Source organism: Poromitra crassiceps (genome assembly GCF_964638095.1).
Source record: "Poromitra crassiceps genome assembly, chromosome: 9".
In the NCBI taxonomy this organism is placed as follows: domain Eukaryota; kingdom Metazoa; phylum Chordata; class Actinopteri; order Beryciformes; family Melamphaidae; genus Poromitra; species Poromitra crassiceps.
In genome coordinates, this window is record NC_139630.1 from 2,055,334 (window position 1) to 2,075,066 (window position 19,733).

Below are 19,733 nucleotides of genomic sequence, written 5' to 3' on the forward strand. Positions count from 1 at the left end.
GAGCACATCACAAACCACAATCACATTCACAAACACATTACAGGACAGATGTTAGTAATAATGTTATTGGGGATATCTGATTTAAAAAAAGGGGAGGGGTAGTGATTGTTTGCCAGATCATGTTGGTCATTCTGTCACTCAGGTGATCAAGATAAATGTAATCAGTTTTGTCTCTGGGGTGGAGCAGTAGAGCAGCTGTACTGCACTGTCATATTCAGTTCATCAAGTACACATGTCGTCCCCCACCAATGATGCAGGCCCAGCATGGGCCAATCGTATGCCCCTCCTGCCTCAGCTCTGCCAATCAGTAACAAGTAAACACATGTTGTAGCACCTCCATTTAGCCAATCAGTGTGATTGTGAACTGCTGGACCAGATGATCGAATGGCTTGTGTCTACAGTGAGTTGTTGTGTGGATGGAGGCAGGCTGTGCTACAGTGTGGAGGAGTAGAGAAGGAACACTTCTCCATTAGAGCAGTGGACCATGAGGCAGTTTGACTCAACAGGAGAACAGGTAGATCATGATGCTGAAATACAATAGACCCTTTTCACAGCAGCTGTTTTAAGATGGTAAAGCAAGGAGTAAAGCAGTTGTTACAATACATTAATGATGGTTCCATTCCATTTAGGTGTTCCAGTGCCAGGGCCCTCATTAATGCTATTGGTTACACCTGCTTTACCTCGTGCTTTACAACCTCAAAATGGTTGCTGTGAAACTGGCCAATAGAATTGAGCTTCGCTTGGTTTGGTTCACGTTGTGGTCAACTGTTAGTTAATGCTGATCATGTGACACCTGTCACACCCAGAGGACTCAAAGGCTCAGTGTCACCATATATGGAGATGTCACACTGATGTGAGAGCATCATAAAGTGACCTTTGACAATGTGTGTGAGGTTGTGGGTTTGAATCCGACCCAGGACCTTTGTCATGTTACACTCCCACACACTCTCTCTCTCTTGTCTCATTTCCACCATGTTTTACAGCACTGTCTGTATGGCTCGTCTCTACTTGGCTTTACTCATCTCAACCTGAATGAGTGTCTGCTCCCACCACTGCTCAATCTGCACCTCTCCCATTTGTATAACGTTCAAATTAACACACAGACTTTTAACAAACTGTAGATGGAAAATGAATGGCGTATGAAATCCCTTGGTTGTATGTTGAATGCAGGAAAGGACTAATGTTCTTCCTCTATAATTTATTTTAAAAATATGTTCTTCCTCTATAATTATTATACTTTTCTTTATGTGTTAATTATTGTCTTTTTGTTTGTTATAGCTTAGAGTTTATTGATTAATTCTAAATTGTATTTTAGAATTGTATATTAGAAATTGTATTTTGTACACACACACACACACACACACACATACTGTATATATATATATATATATATATATATATATATACATATATATATATATATATACATATATATATACATATATATACATATATATATATATATATATATACATATATATATATATATATATATTTATATATATATATATATATACACACATATATACTGTATATATACTGTATATATATACACATATATACTGTATATATATATATATATATATATATATATATATATATATATATATATATATATATATGTATATATCACTAGAGCCACCAACATATCAATATCCCCTAGAACCATCAAGGGGTAATTTTTACCCCCTCCCCCCCACCCCCCAACTGCGTCAGCCTACATATCGGAAAAAATACAATTCTAAAATACAATTTAGAATTCATCAATAAACTGTAAGCTATAACAAACAAAAAGACAATCATTAACACATTTGTATAAGTCCATATCATCAAAATGATAAAGTATTTCTGATGTATTTTGGGGCAGCTGTGGCTCAGGAGGTAGAGTGGGTCTCCCACTAATGGCTTTGGATAAAAAAGGTTGGTGGTTTGATCCCCGCTCCTGCAGTCTGCATGTCCTTGCGCAAGTTACTGAACCCCAAATTGCTTCCGATGGCTGCACCAGCATCCTGCTTGCCGCCATCGATGTGTGCATGAATGGGTTAATATGGGCATATTGTAAAGTGCTTTGGATACAAGCTCTAAATAAATGCAGTCAATTTTTTACAGATAGTGATGAACGTCAGGCAATGATCTTTCTGAACAGCTAACATGACTACAGTGAAGCTTATTCCACTGTTCCACTCAGTGTAAATTGTTGTGGCTTACAGCAGCAGAAAAACATTTGTATAGTGTAAATGTAATGATAGAATACCTGACACAGACAGATGGAAGAGAAGAAATCCACTGGCAGCTGTTATGAACCTCATATTTGGTCCTCTTCTCTTTCTGTCCAGGCTGTAGAGACGTTCAAACACAGGCAGATCATGGACATAACGTGAGAATATAATCACATCAAAGACACACCTCTATTATTTAGCTGACAATGCCCTGCCCACTCTGCACTTGTATGAAGGATGTGGTCTTGCAGAGGAAATTGTTGTAGGCACATATGTGCTCAACAAGAGACACAAACTGCTAAAAATACAGGTTTCCTTCCTGTAACAGTGCAGGTGACTGCATGATGCATCACTTTGTTGCAGACAATAAATGTCTGAATGTAGTGTTTGTGTGTATGTCAAAGAGACACACACAGGGAGCCTTGCCTTGCTTCCAGATAGCATAATATCAGTAGGCTATCATCAGGCCTAACTATCATCACAAAAGCGGTAATTTAGCCTTTGTGCTGGTTTTGCGCTCGTTTAACGCCGTGCACAATGCAAATTGGGGGAGTGCAGAAGCACATGCCTGTTATAATTGTCCTGGACATAGGTGTGCCACATGCCAAACCAGGCGTTTCAGCGTAAACATGTGGGGATAGATGGCATTCTCCTATCATCATCAGCAGCGCGCAATTACTTTGTGCTAAGAGCTTTGAAAAACACCTCTTATGCGCTAAATACCCTGCTGCGCTTGAGCGCACCATAATCTCTGTGCTGCGCAACGCAGTGCAGAGTAATTCCTTTTGGATATGTCATTACGCACGGACGTGCCACACCAGGACATCAAATACTGCTGCTAAAATTGGGTTTTAGCAGATAATTCAGTGAGACAATCAACTATAACTCACTGATAAACTTGTATCACATCGCAAAGAGGGAAATTAATTGAGAAAACTTGTTGGCCAATGGACATTAGCTTACTTGCAATAGGCTATTCACCTTCACCTTCACCTATCCCATAACCCGCACCTGGAGGGTCGTTCGCACCACAGATGATCTGTCAACAAGCTCTCTCTATCTCTCTCTGTCCTCGGCACAAGTAAATCCACTCTATTACGCATGGAGATAATTACAGGATTGCCTCGCGCAAACAGCGATTGCGAGACGAGAATCTGATTGGCTTGATTGATGTAACGCCCAGGCATTGCCTGGCCACACCTGTGAATAATTCTGGTGCTTAAGACCGCCCAAATCCTGTTTGCGCTGGCATTTTGGGGGTGCAGATGATTTGGCACGGCTCTAATTTGCGCCTGCGGCAGGTGCCGTGAGCGTTTCAGCATCCCCACCGCCGACAACAATTGCATCCCCACCATATTTCGTGGCTGTTTTAACTTAGAAAACAGGGAGGTCACGTCTACCCAGACAATTATATCACTTTTAAACAGTTACATTTCTGTAGAAATCATTACAATATGCTCCCGTGAGGTGGGGATGTGTTTAGCTGCTGCCGGGCGTGGGTGCAAAACTCGGCATCCACACACACACATACACACACACACACACACACACACACACACACACACACACACACACACACACACACACACACACACACACACACACACACACACACACACACACACACACACACACATGCTCAGATGAAACAGTCTCTCCTAAGACTAAATCCTATTTTCCTAATTTGTGTTCACATTTAAACACAAATAATAATAAATGCACAATCAATGGGAAATCTTATAGTGACAGATCTATCTAGTCTGAATCTATGGATAAAGGAAACAGCGCCTCCTCCAAATGTGGCAACTGCCAATTATTGCAGAAATAGAGCAGAATTTGGCCAGAGCCTCACTCACACACTCTCACACACACACACACACACACACACACACACACACACACACACACACACACACACACACACACACACACACACACACACACACACACACACACACACACACACACACTCTCCACGGAATACCTGTCATTTTCTGGCATAAAAAAAAATACACAAAATACCAGTGTATTCAATCTAAAAATAACTATCATATCAGCATTTAAAAGCCCACATCAGTCAAACCCTACATATGATTGTAAAATATTTAAGCAATATCACACGAGAGGGAATGCGGTTGTTGGCTAATATCGGCACTGCTGTGATTCGGTCGTAGGCACGAGTCCGCAGGCCGAGTGCCGAAGATAATCACAGCAGTGCCGATATTAGACAACAACCGCACAACCTCAAGTTGGCGTCCTTGAGGCATCGATCATTTCCTCATTCCGTCCTTGGCGTCCTTGAGGCATCCTCTCAGCCTCTGGATTGCCTTTGCCACGGGAGGGTCTGGTGAGACGAAGGAGGAGCACGGCCGGGAGTAACCCACAGAGCCTAGATCCTCCATGCACCGAAGGGCCAATACTGCGGCGTAGCACTAGCTCTATTGCAGCGGATTGGGTTCTCTTTTACCCCTCCCGCGGGCAACGTTGCAGACAGAGTAGTAAGGCTGATCCGTGAGCGGCTTCTGGGACGCGAGTCGGGGTCTTAACTCATTCATGGCCAAAGACGTCTTTGACGTGTTATCAGGAATAGCCCTCCCAGCCAATGACGTGTTTGACGTGTTTTTGTTTTTATTAGTACAGCGCATAGTTCAAACACTTCCCCAGCCTGTGACATGTTATCAGGTCCTTAGCATCTAAGACAAGCCGACAACACGTGAACAAACACATACCGCAGCTGTTGTTTTGAAATTGAGCAGGAGGAAAAACAGAAAACGGATAAACGCTTCTTTGTGCAGAGAGGAGAAACGCCATTGAAACGCCCCTCGGCGCGCTGCACGAGCTGGTCGCCTTCCTGTGTGCCAGCCGGGAGAAAACGGGAGAAAGTAATCCAGAGATGTGTTTGATCATCGGAGGAATGAGGAAATGATCGATCAGTTTGACGGGTAATCCAGAGGGCGGTGAGGACGTGTTGAATAGCCGAGGGGAAAACGGGAACGATCAAACAGCAGGGAGTATAGGACAGGGAGACATGGACGAGGACGGGTGGACCAGAACAAAACAAAATAAACACACGAACAGCTAACAAGGCAGAAGCGGCAGTCACAGCAGCAGACGCCAGCAGTACTCAGACCCGGAAACAACGTAACGAAGATAAAAGGGGGATCGTGTGTGTGTGTGTGTCTGTGTGTGTGTCTGTCTGTCTGTCTGTCTGTCTGTCTGTCTGTCTGTCTGTCTGTCTGTCTGTGTGTGTGTCTGGCTGTCTGTCTGTCTGTCTGTCTGTGTGTCTGTGTGTCTGTCTGTCTGTCTGTCTGTCTGTCTGTCTGTCTGTCTGCACACTCACTCACACTGAGTAAACTGCATTGTTGAATGTAAAAAAAGCACTTGTATATGTATGTACATGTATATATATATATATATATATATATATATATATATATATATTTTGTCATTTGTGTCATAACGAATAATATTTACATGTCTGATGTCAATACAGTTCAAAATAAAATAATTGAGAGCGAGTTCTGCCTGAGATTGTGTGCTTTACAAAAATCGCCTTTTCCCCTGTTTTTCTTCTCAGAGAGACCTTTTGGGTGAAAACAGGGTGTATATAAATGGCTATAAGTAGAGTACAGAACATGCTAAAAGCTCACTTTTTTTCCCTGGTGAACCCAGAGACGTACATCTTCATTTTGAGGTATTGCAAATCACTTTGGTGCTAATAGATAATTTACTGTGGGTCTTGAAAGATGACCAACAATTATGAAAATCTTTGGCCTGTGCTAAATATTGGCAGTCCTAAACTGGCCATGAATGAGTTAATTGGCCTCGGCTGGGTCTACTGGGCGAGGGTGTATGATGTTGACAGACCCAAAACACCTTACGACCCCAGCTAACATCACTGATGACGCGTCCTAGCGCATGCGGCAGTAGTGTATTTGAGAATATAGAATCCTGGCTTGCCTCTGGCCAGTGACACTTAGGAAAGACTAGGTGACAACCAAGTATAGTTTGGTGACGAGCTGGAGAGACAGTTGACGGCCGGAGAGACGGCAACCGGTACGGGATGGGATTAGCACCCCATCTTGGCTCTCTCGTGAGGGAGAAATCCACAAATGCTACGGATTAGCCTCCTGAAAATCTGCGCAAAGATCGGCGCGGCCTGGGGTCCTTCAGGCTAGAGCGAGGTGCTCGACGCAGGTAAATGACGTGCAGCGCACAGGCCCTCTTGAGGCGTCCTTGAGGCATCCTCTCAGCCTCTGGATTGCCTTTGCCATGGGAGGGTCTGGTGAGACGAAGGAGGAGCACGGCCGGGAGTAACCCACAGAGCCTAGATCCTCCATGCACCGAAGGGCCAATACTGCGGCGTAGCACTAGCTCTATTGCAGCGGATTGGGTTCTCTTTTACCCCTCCCGCGGGCAACGTTGCAGACAGAGTAGTAAGGCTGATCCGTGAGCGGCTTCTGGGACGCGAGTCGGGGTCTTAATTGGCCTCGGCTGGGTCTACTGGGCGAGGGTGTATGATGTTGACAGACCCGAAACACCTTACGACCCCAGATAACATCACTGATGACGCGTCCTAGCGCATGCGGCAGTAGTGTATTTGAGAATATAGAATCCTGGCTTGCCTCTGGCCAGTGACACTTAGGAAAGACTAGGTGACAACCAAATATAGTTTGGTGACGAGCTGGAGAGACATTTGACGGCCGGAGAGATGGCAATCGGTACGGGATGGGATTAGCACCCCATCTTGGCTCTCTCGTGAGGGAACGCTACGGATTAGCCTCCTGAAAAATCTGCACAAAGATCGGCGCGGCCTGGGGTCCTTCAGGCTAGAGCGAGGTGCTCGACGCAGGTAAATGACGTGCAGCGCACAGGCCCTCTTGAGGCGTCCTTGAGGCATCCTCTCAGCCTCTGGATTGCCTTTGCCACGGGAGGGTCTGGTGAGACGAAGGAGGAGCCCGGCCGGGAGTAACCCACAGAGCCTAGATCCTCCATGCACCGAAGGGCCAATACTGCGGCGTAGCACTAGCTCTATTGCAGCGGATTGGGTTCTCTTTTACCCCTCCCGCGGGCAACGTTGCAGACAGAGTAGTAAGGCTGATCCGTGAGCGGCTTCTGGGACGCGAGTCGGGGTCTTAATTGGCCTGATTTCAGTGATGGTGAAGGTCTGTCCTGATGCTTTTGGAGAGGTGTCATTCTTCTTGTACCAGGTGTAGGTAGCTGCTGGGTTGGCATCACTGCTGCAGCTCAGAGTCAATGAACTGCCCTCCACTGTTTCACCAGAGGGACTCACCAACACTGAGGTGTTCCTGGGACCACCTGGACGACATGGATTAACACGGATTAACGGCAAAATGAGGGTGTGTTTTTAACAATTTCACTTAGGCCATGTTCACATTTCAGGCAAATCCGATTTGCTGCTAAAGTCTTTGTGGACCAACCGGCAGTGCAGAGCTGCTGTTCACAGCTAACAAGTTTAGACTAGACTAAGCTTCAGATGAATAAACATAAGTCCATAAAAACACAACAAAACAAAACACCAATTACAATTCCAGTTCCACCAAAATAGCATTTCCCATACTATCTTTAATGAGCACAATACTTTCTTTAGGTAAAGGGATAAAGAGAGGCATCACTAGTATGAAGACTAACTGAGGGCTTCAACACAACACAGGCTACTGTGCTTTACTGTATGCCTACTTTCATACCAGTCACCAGGGTTAGACCAGAGTTAGACCAGGGTTAGAGGGTTACTTGGCCCATGTTCAGCTCTTTTGTCAATTCACACAAAGTCAGTCAACACAGCAGGTTAATCGCTGGTCATGACAATTCAGATAAGGGACAGATGCATAACAGTTAGGCTATTAGCAGGGGTGCCTTAACATTAGTAGGGACCCTGGGGCTTTGGAGGTGGGTTGCCAACCCAGGTCAGGCAACCCAGGTTAACCCTTTTATACCCAAAACCAACCTGGAATAACCCTGCTGGGACCCTTGGTGTCAAAGGGCTATATGACAGATCAAGATGAATGTAGGATTTGAGCACTAAAACAAAGCACACAGACACTCAGGAACCTCCAGCTTTAAAGGAACAGACGAGGTCTGCTATTGTAGAGCCATGCATCACATCATCACAACACAGCCTTTTTTGCATCTTGTACAAAGAGACTGATGGTCAGGGCAGGAAGGCTTTGACCTTTGAACTCCTTAGTATTGATGCTTTGAGCAGCCTAATTACTAGTGTAATCTAGGCAGCTATAGGAAATAGGAATATAGCCTATACACATATTCTCCCTTGTGCTTATTATGCCAAATGCCTCAAATTAAAATGTAAATGTACAAGATTCAAGATTCACTTTAATTACATTACATTACATTACGTCATTTGGGAGACGCTTTTATCCAAAGCGACTTACAATAACACATTTTTGTCAGCAATAGAGCAATCAACTATGCAGCACAATCTATGACAACTACAAAATCTGAAGGAATAGTGGTAAAGTTTAAGTTTTTTTTTTGTTTTTTTTTTTTTAATAAAGAGAGAGAAAGAAGTTAGTTCAAGAAGGGCCCAGATGGAGCCTGAAAAGGTGTGTCTTTAGTCTTTTCCGAAAGATCGGCAGTGATTCAGCCATCCTGACTGGAGGTGGAAGCTCATTCCACCATTGAGGTGCCAGGGACGAGAAGAGTCGCCATCGGGATGAGCGACTCTTTAGCCCCCGTAGCGAAGGAGGGGCGAGGCGTCCTGCACTAGTGGAGGAGCGAAGGGAGCGGTGAGAGGTTTGGAACCTGACCATAGATTGCAGGTACAGAGGAGCTGTCTGGTGTACTGCCCTGTAGGCCAGTACCAGTGTCTTGAATTTGATGCGTGCCGAGATGGGAAGCCAGTGAAGGTCCCGGAAGAGGGGAGTGACATGAGAGAATTTGGGTTGTTGAATACCAGATGGACTTTAATAGCCAGCCACAGTAAGTAATCAGATTACAAACAAGTTCGCTAGCAAGGACCACGCCACAACATTGTAAAGACAGCATTATGTTCATAAATCTCATCCGCAACAGTCATTTGATTTGTATCACTATTATATTATATCAGGAGATTAACAGGAGAAATGACCAATCACAGCAGGAGAGAGGGTTAAAAATAGAGAGACTCGCACGAAAATCAGGAATGTTGGCAGTTATCAGTCTAATGTGTGGCCCTTTATGTAAATCAGTTGAGTTAGGGGTTCCGTGTCTTGCTCAAGGACACTTCGACATGCTGCCAGTGCCAGGAGGAGCCAGCCTTGAACCGAGAACCTTCCGATACCCAGACGACAGCTACCCTCCCCTACCCTCCCCCCCCACACACACACACACACACACACACACACACACACGCTCTCTCTCTCTCTCTCTCTCTCTCTCTCTCTCTCTCTCTCTCTAAACAGTGCAGTTGACCCAGTTCATAACAGTTTAACTTCCACAGATGTTCCATAGCAGCCTGGCTCTCCAGAAATCAGAACCTCAGAGGCTTTTTCACACACCATCATTCATGACACCAGTAAGATGTACCTGAGTCCTACCTGAGCAGAATAGAAACATGAACAGTATCATTCTGGGCTCCATATTGTCAGCTTGTCCGCGTCTTAACTCGCTGTCTCTGAAGAAACCTGTCTGTCTGTCAGCGTGTCGTCTTAAAATGTCGTATCCTGGTCTGCTGGGTATCTATATGTATGTGGTGTTTACGCCCCATCTCTTATCTCCTCATCAGTTTCATATGTGTTTTTCTCTGATAGGCCCACCTGTAATGACAGGAAGCTGCTGGCACAAACCACAGTGACTTCCTGTAGCTTCACGATGTCTCCAACACAACATCACAACACAAGTCCACTGTCTATCATTCAGTTTGATTTAGAGAAGCACAGCTCCAGTTAGTTATGTGCAGTGTTGGGCAAGTTACTGAAAATGAGTAATTAGTTACAGTTACTAGTCTCAAAAGGTAATTTCATTCCTTTACAGATTACTGCATAATAAATCATTAATAGTCATTGTACCTGCATGGGATACTTGAACATTCACTTATTGGGGAGGCTTATGGCCTATAGGTCTGGCTGCAGCTGCAGAGCATTATTGCCGGACAGGAAGGCGGTATCTCTCCCTCTGAAGTTATCCATTATTTTCACATCCTAAAGTAACTAGTAACTGCCCATTTAAATTTCAGTCATTGTAAATGAGTTACTAAATTTGACAAAGTAGTTAGATTACTAGTTACTGCAAAAAGTAGTTTAACAACTGGTTGTGTGATTTGATCTCAATCCATTATTGGTTCTAGGATGTCACAAATGCTACAGATGAAGTACTCGGATCTCAGTTCTCTACTGTGTCTCTGAGACCAGCAGGTGGTGCTGTTTCATCATTTCTCAGCACCAGAGTCTACTGAGCTTCTCTTACAGCAAGCAGCATTCAACAGCTCAAGAGAAGAGAGAAGACGAGAGAGAAGGACAGAACATAGGAGAAGCAAAATCCCATTTCATCACATTTGTTGTTTTTAATTAAAGAGAAATATTAATATTATTAATCATAATCGACTTGTCAAAAAACTATAATTCTCTTTTCCTTTACCTGATCGGACTGTTGTCACCCATAGATTCAGTAGGTTCGTCATCAGCCCCATTCCTATCGCTGATAAACCTGCTAGTAGGTTTCTATTGCCGTTATGTGTGGAAACACACGCTTAACCCAAGTTTGGTGTTAAGCAGTTCATTTCAAATATCTATTACTGTGTATGGGGCTGTTCACAGATAACGTTTGCATTTTTGCATGGAAAAAGCACTACCTGTAGCACTTTTTGTGAGGAGAGGTACAATTAGGTGACGTTAGCTGCAGCTGTTGTCCCTACTTCAGATCTCCGGTGGTTGGATGGCATTTAGCGTTTCGTTCGAGCATTCTTGTGAAACAAGCGAAGGCTCATTTCCAATAGGCCTACATGTCCGGTATAATCCATTCTGCTTTATGATCACTGTTACAGCAACGTAAATCCACGGATTACAAGGTCCGGTGTCATGCCGAGTTTTGCACCCCCGCCGAGAATTGCATCCCCACCTTCCGGGAGCATATTGTAATGATTTATACGGAAACGTAACTGTTTAAAAATGATATAATCAACGGTAGACGTGATCTCCAAGCCAGGGGGTCTGTCCTGGCTCATGGAGACCGACTTTGATGCATTAGATCCGCGTGGAGGTGACTTCCATGCTTGGGGCTCTCTTCTGGCTCATGGAAGCCGACTTTGTTGCTTAAAATCCGGGTAGAGATGACCTCGAGACCTGCGGATCTCTCCTGGCTTTATGGAGGGGGGTGCACATCTCGGCAGTTTGTACCTGCCGAGATTTGCATCCCTGTTTTTAAGTTAAAACAGCCACAAAATATGGTGGGGTGCAATTCTCGGCGGGGGTGCAAAACTCGGCATGACACCGGTGTTCTGCCAAAAAGTGAAAACTGACCAGTGATCATAACGTTAGCTGCAGCTAAATAGTGATCGCCATGAAGCAATAAAGTGATTCCTTCTCCACATTTCCTGTGGCTAACGTTATGGGACGACGACAGTGTAGTCAGTAAACTAGTGCCACGTTTTCAATGAGTTTTATCGGGGGTGCGTTATGGAGAAGCGTGATTCTGTCTCGTGTCATTAACGGGAGCGCATCTCCACCAGTCAATTTTCGTGATGAGCTGGGAAACTTCCGGTTAAAACTTTCAAAATAATATTACTTAAACAAAAGTAAATACTGTAGCTTATTGATGCACGTTGGATGAGAAAAAGGTATTTCAACAAACAAAGCAGCAAACCGTGTATCAAAATACTCGTGATGTTAAGATTACGAGTGAAACTGTGGCTGTAAAGCATTACTCAAAATTAATATTCATCATCATCATCATCATCATCATCATCACTTTATTGTCAGACACAAGGTCCATTAAAAAACACAATACATATAAAACAGGTAACAGCACAATAAGAGCACTTAACAATTCTACAGTAAGGCACTGTACCAGTGTTTCCAGATGGAAGACATGTATCTCGTGTCACTGAGATTGGGTTGAGAGAGCAACATAATGAGCATATTAATGCCAATGTTACAATAAGGGTTTTATTTTGAAAGCCCTAAAGCAGATGACATACTTTTACATTCTGGATGACTTGACGCCCGTGCAGTTATGCCTGTCTGAAACACAGCCATACTGCCGGTATAGCCGTATCCACACACATCCATGGATCCACATGACGATGAGTGCCTACCATTTTTAAAGGGGTGGGGAGTGGGGCGAGTACCCGAACAGCGGAAACATTACTCGAGTACTGACGTTACCACACCATACTTATAGCAAGAAGTGAATTTAGCCTGTAACTACAGGGTAACAAGATCTGTACTTATAGGCTAATTACGGGGTACCACTCTGTACTTATAGTGTAACTACGGGGTACAAGAAGTGAATTTAGCCTGTAACTACAGGGTAACAAGATCTGTAGCCTACTTATAGGCTAATTACGGGGTACCACACTGTACTTATAGTGTAACAAGAAGTGAATTTAGCCTGTAACTACATGGTAACAATATCTGTACTTATAGGCTAATTACGGGGTACCACACTGTACTTATAGTGTAACTACGAGGCGGAACACGCCATGATTGGCCAACGCCAAATCAAATCATCGACATGCTATGGCCCGCATCTCAACCGTCTTTCATCTCAGGCAATATCTGTTTTCAGTCTGATACGTGACCAACCCTCACACCACTTGGGTTCAGCTCATCTTTAAAGCAGGACTTACCCCCAAAACACTTTTTTTCAGATTTTAACCAATATACAGTATATGGCGCATAAGTGCCCTCTATGCGTTCAAACCTGTTTTTTTTTTGCCCTCCAAAAATCTGACGTCACGGCGTCCTCCCCCCTTCACCACTCATGTGAAAAATGTTTTTTTCATGTGATTATTACTGTAGTTCACGCCAGTGGACGCGTTTTTAGTGCAAGCCCTTTAACAGCGCAATGCATCATGGGTAATCGCCTACTGTGGCTAATGTTCGCAGCTAGGTAGTTATGTTACATGGCAGTAAAACTCCACTGAATAACCAAATTGATATAACTTTTAACCATTTCGAGTAACACTGTTTCCATATGTGTTCTGGCACTAAGCGAGTGGGTTCTAGGACAACGAGGCTGTCTGAGGCACGAGCCAACTACGTTAACGTGGAGCATTGGGGTAAATACAATATTCCTGGAATGCGAGTTTAACGAACCAGTTACATGTCTCCTGCATTCTACATCAAATGAAGACATTACTGTTTGTTTTATTTTGTATGTTACATACTTATTGGCCAAGTTATGTTAGTTTATGGGCTAGGAATTCTGCCAGGGTACAAGGGACTATAGGAGTTTTCAAATCAAGTAGAATACCGTTTTGCCAGAAATCTGGGGGGGGTAAGTCCCCCTTTAAAGGCCGGCTTTCCTGATTTTCAACCATATTTGTGTCATTACAATGTCAGTAGTTGGATTAGATATTGCAGCCTTCACCTCCCCTCACTCAACCCTCCTGGCTGATCTCCCTCATCTCTCACATATTTTCTTGACGCTCTGACGTAAAACGCGTCAGAGCGTCAAGTCCAGACTTGCGGAAGACGAGCAGCTGTAAACTACAAGTGTTGTGGGGGTGTGCCGCCATGGTTCCGCCTCTAGAGGTCCTCCACGCCCCTTCACAGCTCCTGACGAAAAACAAAAGGCAGCCATCTTTTTTCACCGCATAGCCTAGGCTAGCTAATGTTAGCTCCCCTAGCTGCTTGCAAAGAACCATATCTCGGGAACGGAAGCAGCTACAGACACGGGACTGGCGGCATTGGAAAGCTCGTCAAATTTTACATCTAGTAGAAGATGCGTTGAAGTTATGAAATCAACGCTGAGCAATGTACCCATTTTTACATGAAATAGTTACAACATCAGATGCTCATAACTCCTAGGAAAATGCCTTAAACTGCATGACACTTTTTGTGTTAAGACATCTCCCGACATATATACTTCGGTTTAAATTTGGTGCAATTTGAAGCCAAAAAAAAAAAAATTCTTCTTCTTCTTCTAACATTGTTTTATGTCGAAGCCTTCTTCTTCTTCTTCTTCTTCTTCTTCTTTGAGTTTTATGGCGGTTGGCAAACATATATGTGCATTACCGCCACCTACTGGAGTTTGATATCAGCCAAATGCCTGAGGGGTGGGCGTGGAATAGAAGGCTGGGCACTGGGCTCGTGAGCCCAGTGCATTGTGGGAAGTGTAGGATTTCTGCTCCCCGCTCCCGCCCCCCCCCCCCCCCCACACACACACACACACAGAGTGGATTTTGGTTGATTGCTCAGGCTCTGAACAACCAATTCAAAAAATTTCAACGGATTCCAACTCCTTAGGGGCGTGAGATTTAATATATCTTCATATTCCCCACGGGAAAGCCTTCCTTTAAGTTTACATGCGCGCAGAGATGGGCGAAAATACATCCAAAAGTATTTTGATACAAATTAGTTGAAATTACAAATGCTAAAAAAAAATATCACAATACAAATACAAAATACTGGTCTGAAAAATGTATTTGAAATACAAATACGTATTTTGTATTTTGAAAATACATAAAAATACATTTGATAAAAACTGATAAAGAACTGCAACGATTAGTCAATTCATCGATTCATTGTGTCGGGTTGATCGCAACTTTAATCAGAGGGTCATGGTTCTGCACCCAGTTAAAGGTCAGAACCAAACATCCTTTTGTTAATGTTGTTGTTTTGCTTTGTTTTGTTGAATTAGCGTTAGCTGTGTCTCTCTAATATGATACACTGGTTTGCAGTAAACACTTTCATTTGCAGATTGGGCAGTGTTTGCCTTAGCATGCAATATCTAATCATCACATTTAGTACTTTATCTCTGGGGGAATTTCCACCAACACGAGGCTTCAGTACTAGTTCCCCACCACACTCTACTGATTTGTGGTTGAGATTGTCCTGAGGGTAAGCCAATCAGAGGCGGAGTGGAAGTGACATCTCATCTCACATTGCATTTTTTTTAATTCCACAGTTTAAACCTGTGTCAATGTTTAAAATGTGTAAATTTGAGAATAAAATGAAATAAAAATGTATTTTATGTATTTAAAATACACAAAATACAAGGTCTGAAAGTATTTTGATACAAAATCAAATTTTTCTCGGTCCAGCCAAATACAAATTACAAAATACACAAATGTATTTGAAATACGTATTTTAAATACATGTATTTAAAATACTGCCCATCTCTGGTGTGTGTGAGGGTGTGTTCCCCCTTCTGAAATCACTGATGACATCATCAGAGGGACAAAAAGACAGACAGACAGACAGACAGACAGACAGACAGACAGACAGATAGACAGACAGACAGACAGACAGACAGACAGACAGACAGATAGATAGATAGATAGATAGATAGATAGATGGATAGATAGATAGATAGATACTGTAGATAGATACTGTAGATAGATAGATAGATAGATAGATAGATAGATAGATACTGTAGATAGATAGATAGATAGATAGAGATAGATAGATAGATAGATAGATAGATTGATATATAGATAGATAGATAGATAGATAGATTGATAGATAGATAGATAGATAGATAGAGATAGATAGATAGATTGATATAGATAGATAGATAGATAGATAGATAGATAGATAGATAGATAGATAGATGGATATCCACATTACTGATGATTATTTATCAAAACTCCCATTGTATAAATATTTTGTGAAAGCACCCATAGTCATCTCTACAATATTGTTGTGATATCTATATCGAGGTATTTGGTAAAAAATATTGTGATATTTGATTTTGTCCATATCGCCCATATCTCACATGTGGCTTTGACTTACAACCCTTACAACTGAATATTTAGCTCACTTGTAGAAAATGCAGATATATATATACTCAGCCTAAAATACAGAGATGTGATTTTTCGTCCATAATATTGCCCAGCTCTATGCCAGAGGAAGTTGACTATAGCTCAAGCAGAGAAACATATGGATCTGGTGCAGAAGGTTGTTGGTTCAATCCCTGCATCAGACTTTAGCTACAGAAATATTCACATGATGAGATGCTTCTTTATCATCAGTAGTTTGAACACTGATATCAATAAGCTGAATGAGACTGGATCTCGCTCAGTCAGATAAACAGCTGCTTGGTGTGTAGTTGTTCCCTGGTTCAAATCCCACCCTTCTCACTCTTAATGCTTTCAAATCAGATGCCAAAGCCCAAACTGACAAATATATAAACAGTCTAGATGCGTTTTCAAACGGTATACTTGTACACCTACGCCTGGGAGTCGCATCTCTAAAAAACATTCATCACAATAACTTCAATGTTGCTCAAACTTCGGCTGTCTGTGGTTTCCTCTCTCATAATCCCCTGCTCAGATCTTGGTTGGGGTTGAGGTTGGGGAGTGGTGGTGGTGGAGCGGGAATCGAACCGGCCACCCGCTGTCTGTCTCCTATGTGGTCAACAACTCCATGGCACCACCAGCTCCCCTTCACTCTCACATCTCTTCTCTGGGCACTTTTCTGTGCTGATGATTGTATTTGACAAAGTATGATGAATCAAACTGTTATTAGGTGCACAGAGGTATAGGCCCTACTTGATGCTCTCAAATGTAGAGCAACAAGTAGCATTGTAGAGTCACCTATAATGAGTCAAGGAACAATGTTGCCTGTCTTATCATATGGTGGAAGCAACATGTGGAAAGGAAAGCAGGTATATCTTTGAAATGTGTGTGCTGGAGGGCTGTGAATCTTCACTGGCCTCACCATTCCATTATGATTCATCTGTCAACGATTCGATTCAAAATCTAAATATGTTTGGCTTCTCACAGAAGACTAAAGAAAGAGACTGAAGACTAAAGAAAGATAAGATGTTGATTGAATGACTATGTTGGTCATCATGTTTAAATAAAAAATAATTACATGATGTAACTGCTTGCTTTATGGTCAATTCTTAATGTAAATATTAATATTTTTTAATAATGCACTAGGTTAGAGGGTTCCTTGTACAATTTACAGCATTAGTTCTTTGAGAATCTCTCAAGCAGAAGCAGAAGCAAAACTGGTATTGTAACTAAAATATCGATATCGAATGGTATCGTATCGGAAATCGTACCGACTTGGGACCTTGTGTATCAGAATCATATCGTATCGGGAAGTCAGTGGCGATACCCACGAGGGCTTAGCCCCCTCAGTTCAATTTTCGGCCCCCTCACTTGAATTTTTTTTTTTTTTTTTTTTTAAGAATAGTTAATCTATAAAGGCCAGTTAGGCAATGTTTGTACCTGACATGTTTAGGCTGCTGTTTCTGCAGTCTTCATCAAATTTGATCAGTTTAAGTTCATGTAGGCTACCCCCTGTAAACATAGCTCTGTTGTTTCAGAATTGGCAGGGAAGCGCTATTTGCTGTGCTTTGGTTGTCACAAGGTGTCAGAGATGTAGCTATTTATTAAATTTGAACCTATGAACCCTTGAACCTCTATTAATGCCTTAATCTGCTGCTGTGAAATAAATGTTTTATTTGATTTTGAATAGTAGTCTTTCTTGTGTTGTTATTGCGCTTTTCAGAGGTTATTATGGTTAAAAAGTCCAGAAATAGGCATAGCGGATATATAACCTATGTTTTACGATATAAAAATATCATATAAAAAAATAAAAAATAAAAAAAATCAGCCCCCTCGCCAGTTATAACAGCCCCCTCAGTCATTTCATCCTGGCGCCGCCCCTGAGTCCCAGCCCTAGTAGTCATAGCCTTTTTCTCGGGAGCTAATGATCCTCTTCAGTGATGTTACTCACTGGGATTTATGACACCACTTATGACATCAGTCATCAGTGGGATAGTGATGTCACTTGCTGGGATTGATGACATCACTTATGACATCAGACATCACTGATGCCATCAGTGGGATTTATGACATCACTGATGATGTCACTAATGATGTCACAGTGGGGTTTATGACATCATGGATGATGTCACAAGGTGGGTTGACAGCAGGTGTAGTGGACATGAAAAAAGAGTCATACCAGAAAATATACATTTCATCTGTTTAGTTTATTTAATTCCAAGCTCTAATACAATTGGGATAAAGGAAGAGTTGTGAACATGTAACAAGGTGCATTATTATTTTCATATGGGTTATTTTCAGTTACACTTGACCAATAATGTGATAAAATGCCTGATGTATGAGGTAAATGACCATTTTACTACTAAAAAAAAAGTTTTTAACCCAAGTGCTTGGTATATTTTTTTCCTGCAAAACTCAGCTTTTAGAATACAGTATATCATTTGCTTTTCACTGTCAGATGCATCAGATCCAATAAGGGCAAATTCAGCCCAGGACCACGTGTGTATAAACACCACAATGACAGATTAGCAAAAAAGAAGAAGTCACATGATCAAACTGTCACAGTCATCAAGAGAAGTGAAGCAAAGACAAATCTGACACAGTTTCAAGCCATCTCAGCCTTCAAGGCTAACATTGCATGGGGAGCTCTGTACCAGCGAGTCACCATTCCTACAGGCAGGGCCGTAGCCAGGGATTTCGGGAAAGGTGATGACGCTAGATATCACATCGGGCCCACGGATGCCGCCGTCCGAAAGGCGGCGGCGGAAAGTTTTGGCCATTTGGGGCCCCTGTCAGTCAAGGGCCCTTGGAATCGTCCACACTTTCCCCCCCCTGGCTACGGCCCTGCCTACAGGATCCCAATATGGACTGAAAATTACAATAAAAAACTGAAAATAATTATTAATGGCTATTTTCGAATAAGAGACAGTAAGAAGACCAGGAAGGAGAGCTACGCCATCTACGTGTACAAGGTGCTGAAGCAGGTCCATCGCGACACCGGCATCTCCTCCAAGGCCATGGGCATCATGAACTCCTTTGTCAATGACATCTTTGAGCGCATCGCTCGTGAGGCGTCTCGTCTGGCTCACTACAACAAGCGCTCCACCATCACGTCCAGGGAGATCCAGACCTCCAGGGAGATCCAGACCTCCAGAGAGATCCAGACCTCCAGAGAGATCCAGGCCTCCAGGGAGATCCAGACCTCCAGAGAGATCCAGACCTCCAGAGAGATCCAGACCAGGGAGATCCAGACCGCCGGCCGCCTGCTGCTGCCCGGTGAGCTGGCCAAGCACGCGGTGTCCGAGGGCACCAAGGCCATCACTAAATACACCAGCTCCAAGTAAACCTCTTGGAACTACATCCACCCAAAGGCCCTTTTAAGGGCCACACACTATGTTGACAAAGAGCCTATTCATTTACTTGGTATAAATCACCTTGTTAATTTGTACTTTTAAGTAACTTTTGATTAATTATGTGTAGTTTATGCGTGTTGACTGCCATGTAAAGCCTGTTCAAAATTGAACGACCTGGCCAAGGGCGCACACCGATTACTACATCCACGGTAAGGTCTTTATGGCCACATAGCCAATTTAGAG

At 43.0% G+C, this 19,733-nt stretch overlaps 1 pseudogene across 1 annotated transcript; it reads left to right on the plus strand.

Annotated features, from left to right (window-relative positions):
• The first annotated feature begins 484 nt into the window (after positions 1-484).
• LOC310782966 (histone H2B pseudogene) lies at positions 485-19,481 on the plus strand (annotated as a pseudogene). The gene is made up of 3 exons: positions 485-514; positions 2,337-2,377; positions 19,061-19,481. The product of its transcript is annotated as a histone H2B pseudogene (transcript).
• The last annotated feature ends 252 nt before the right edge of the window (positions 19,482-19,733 follow it).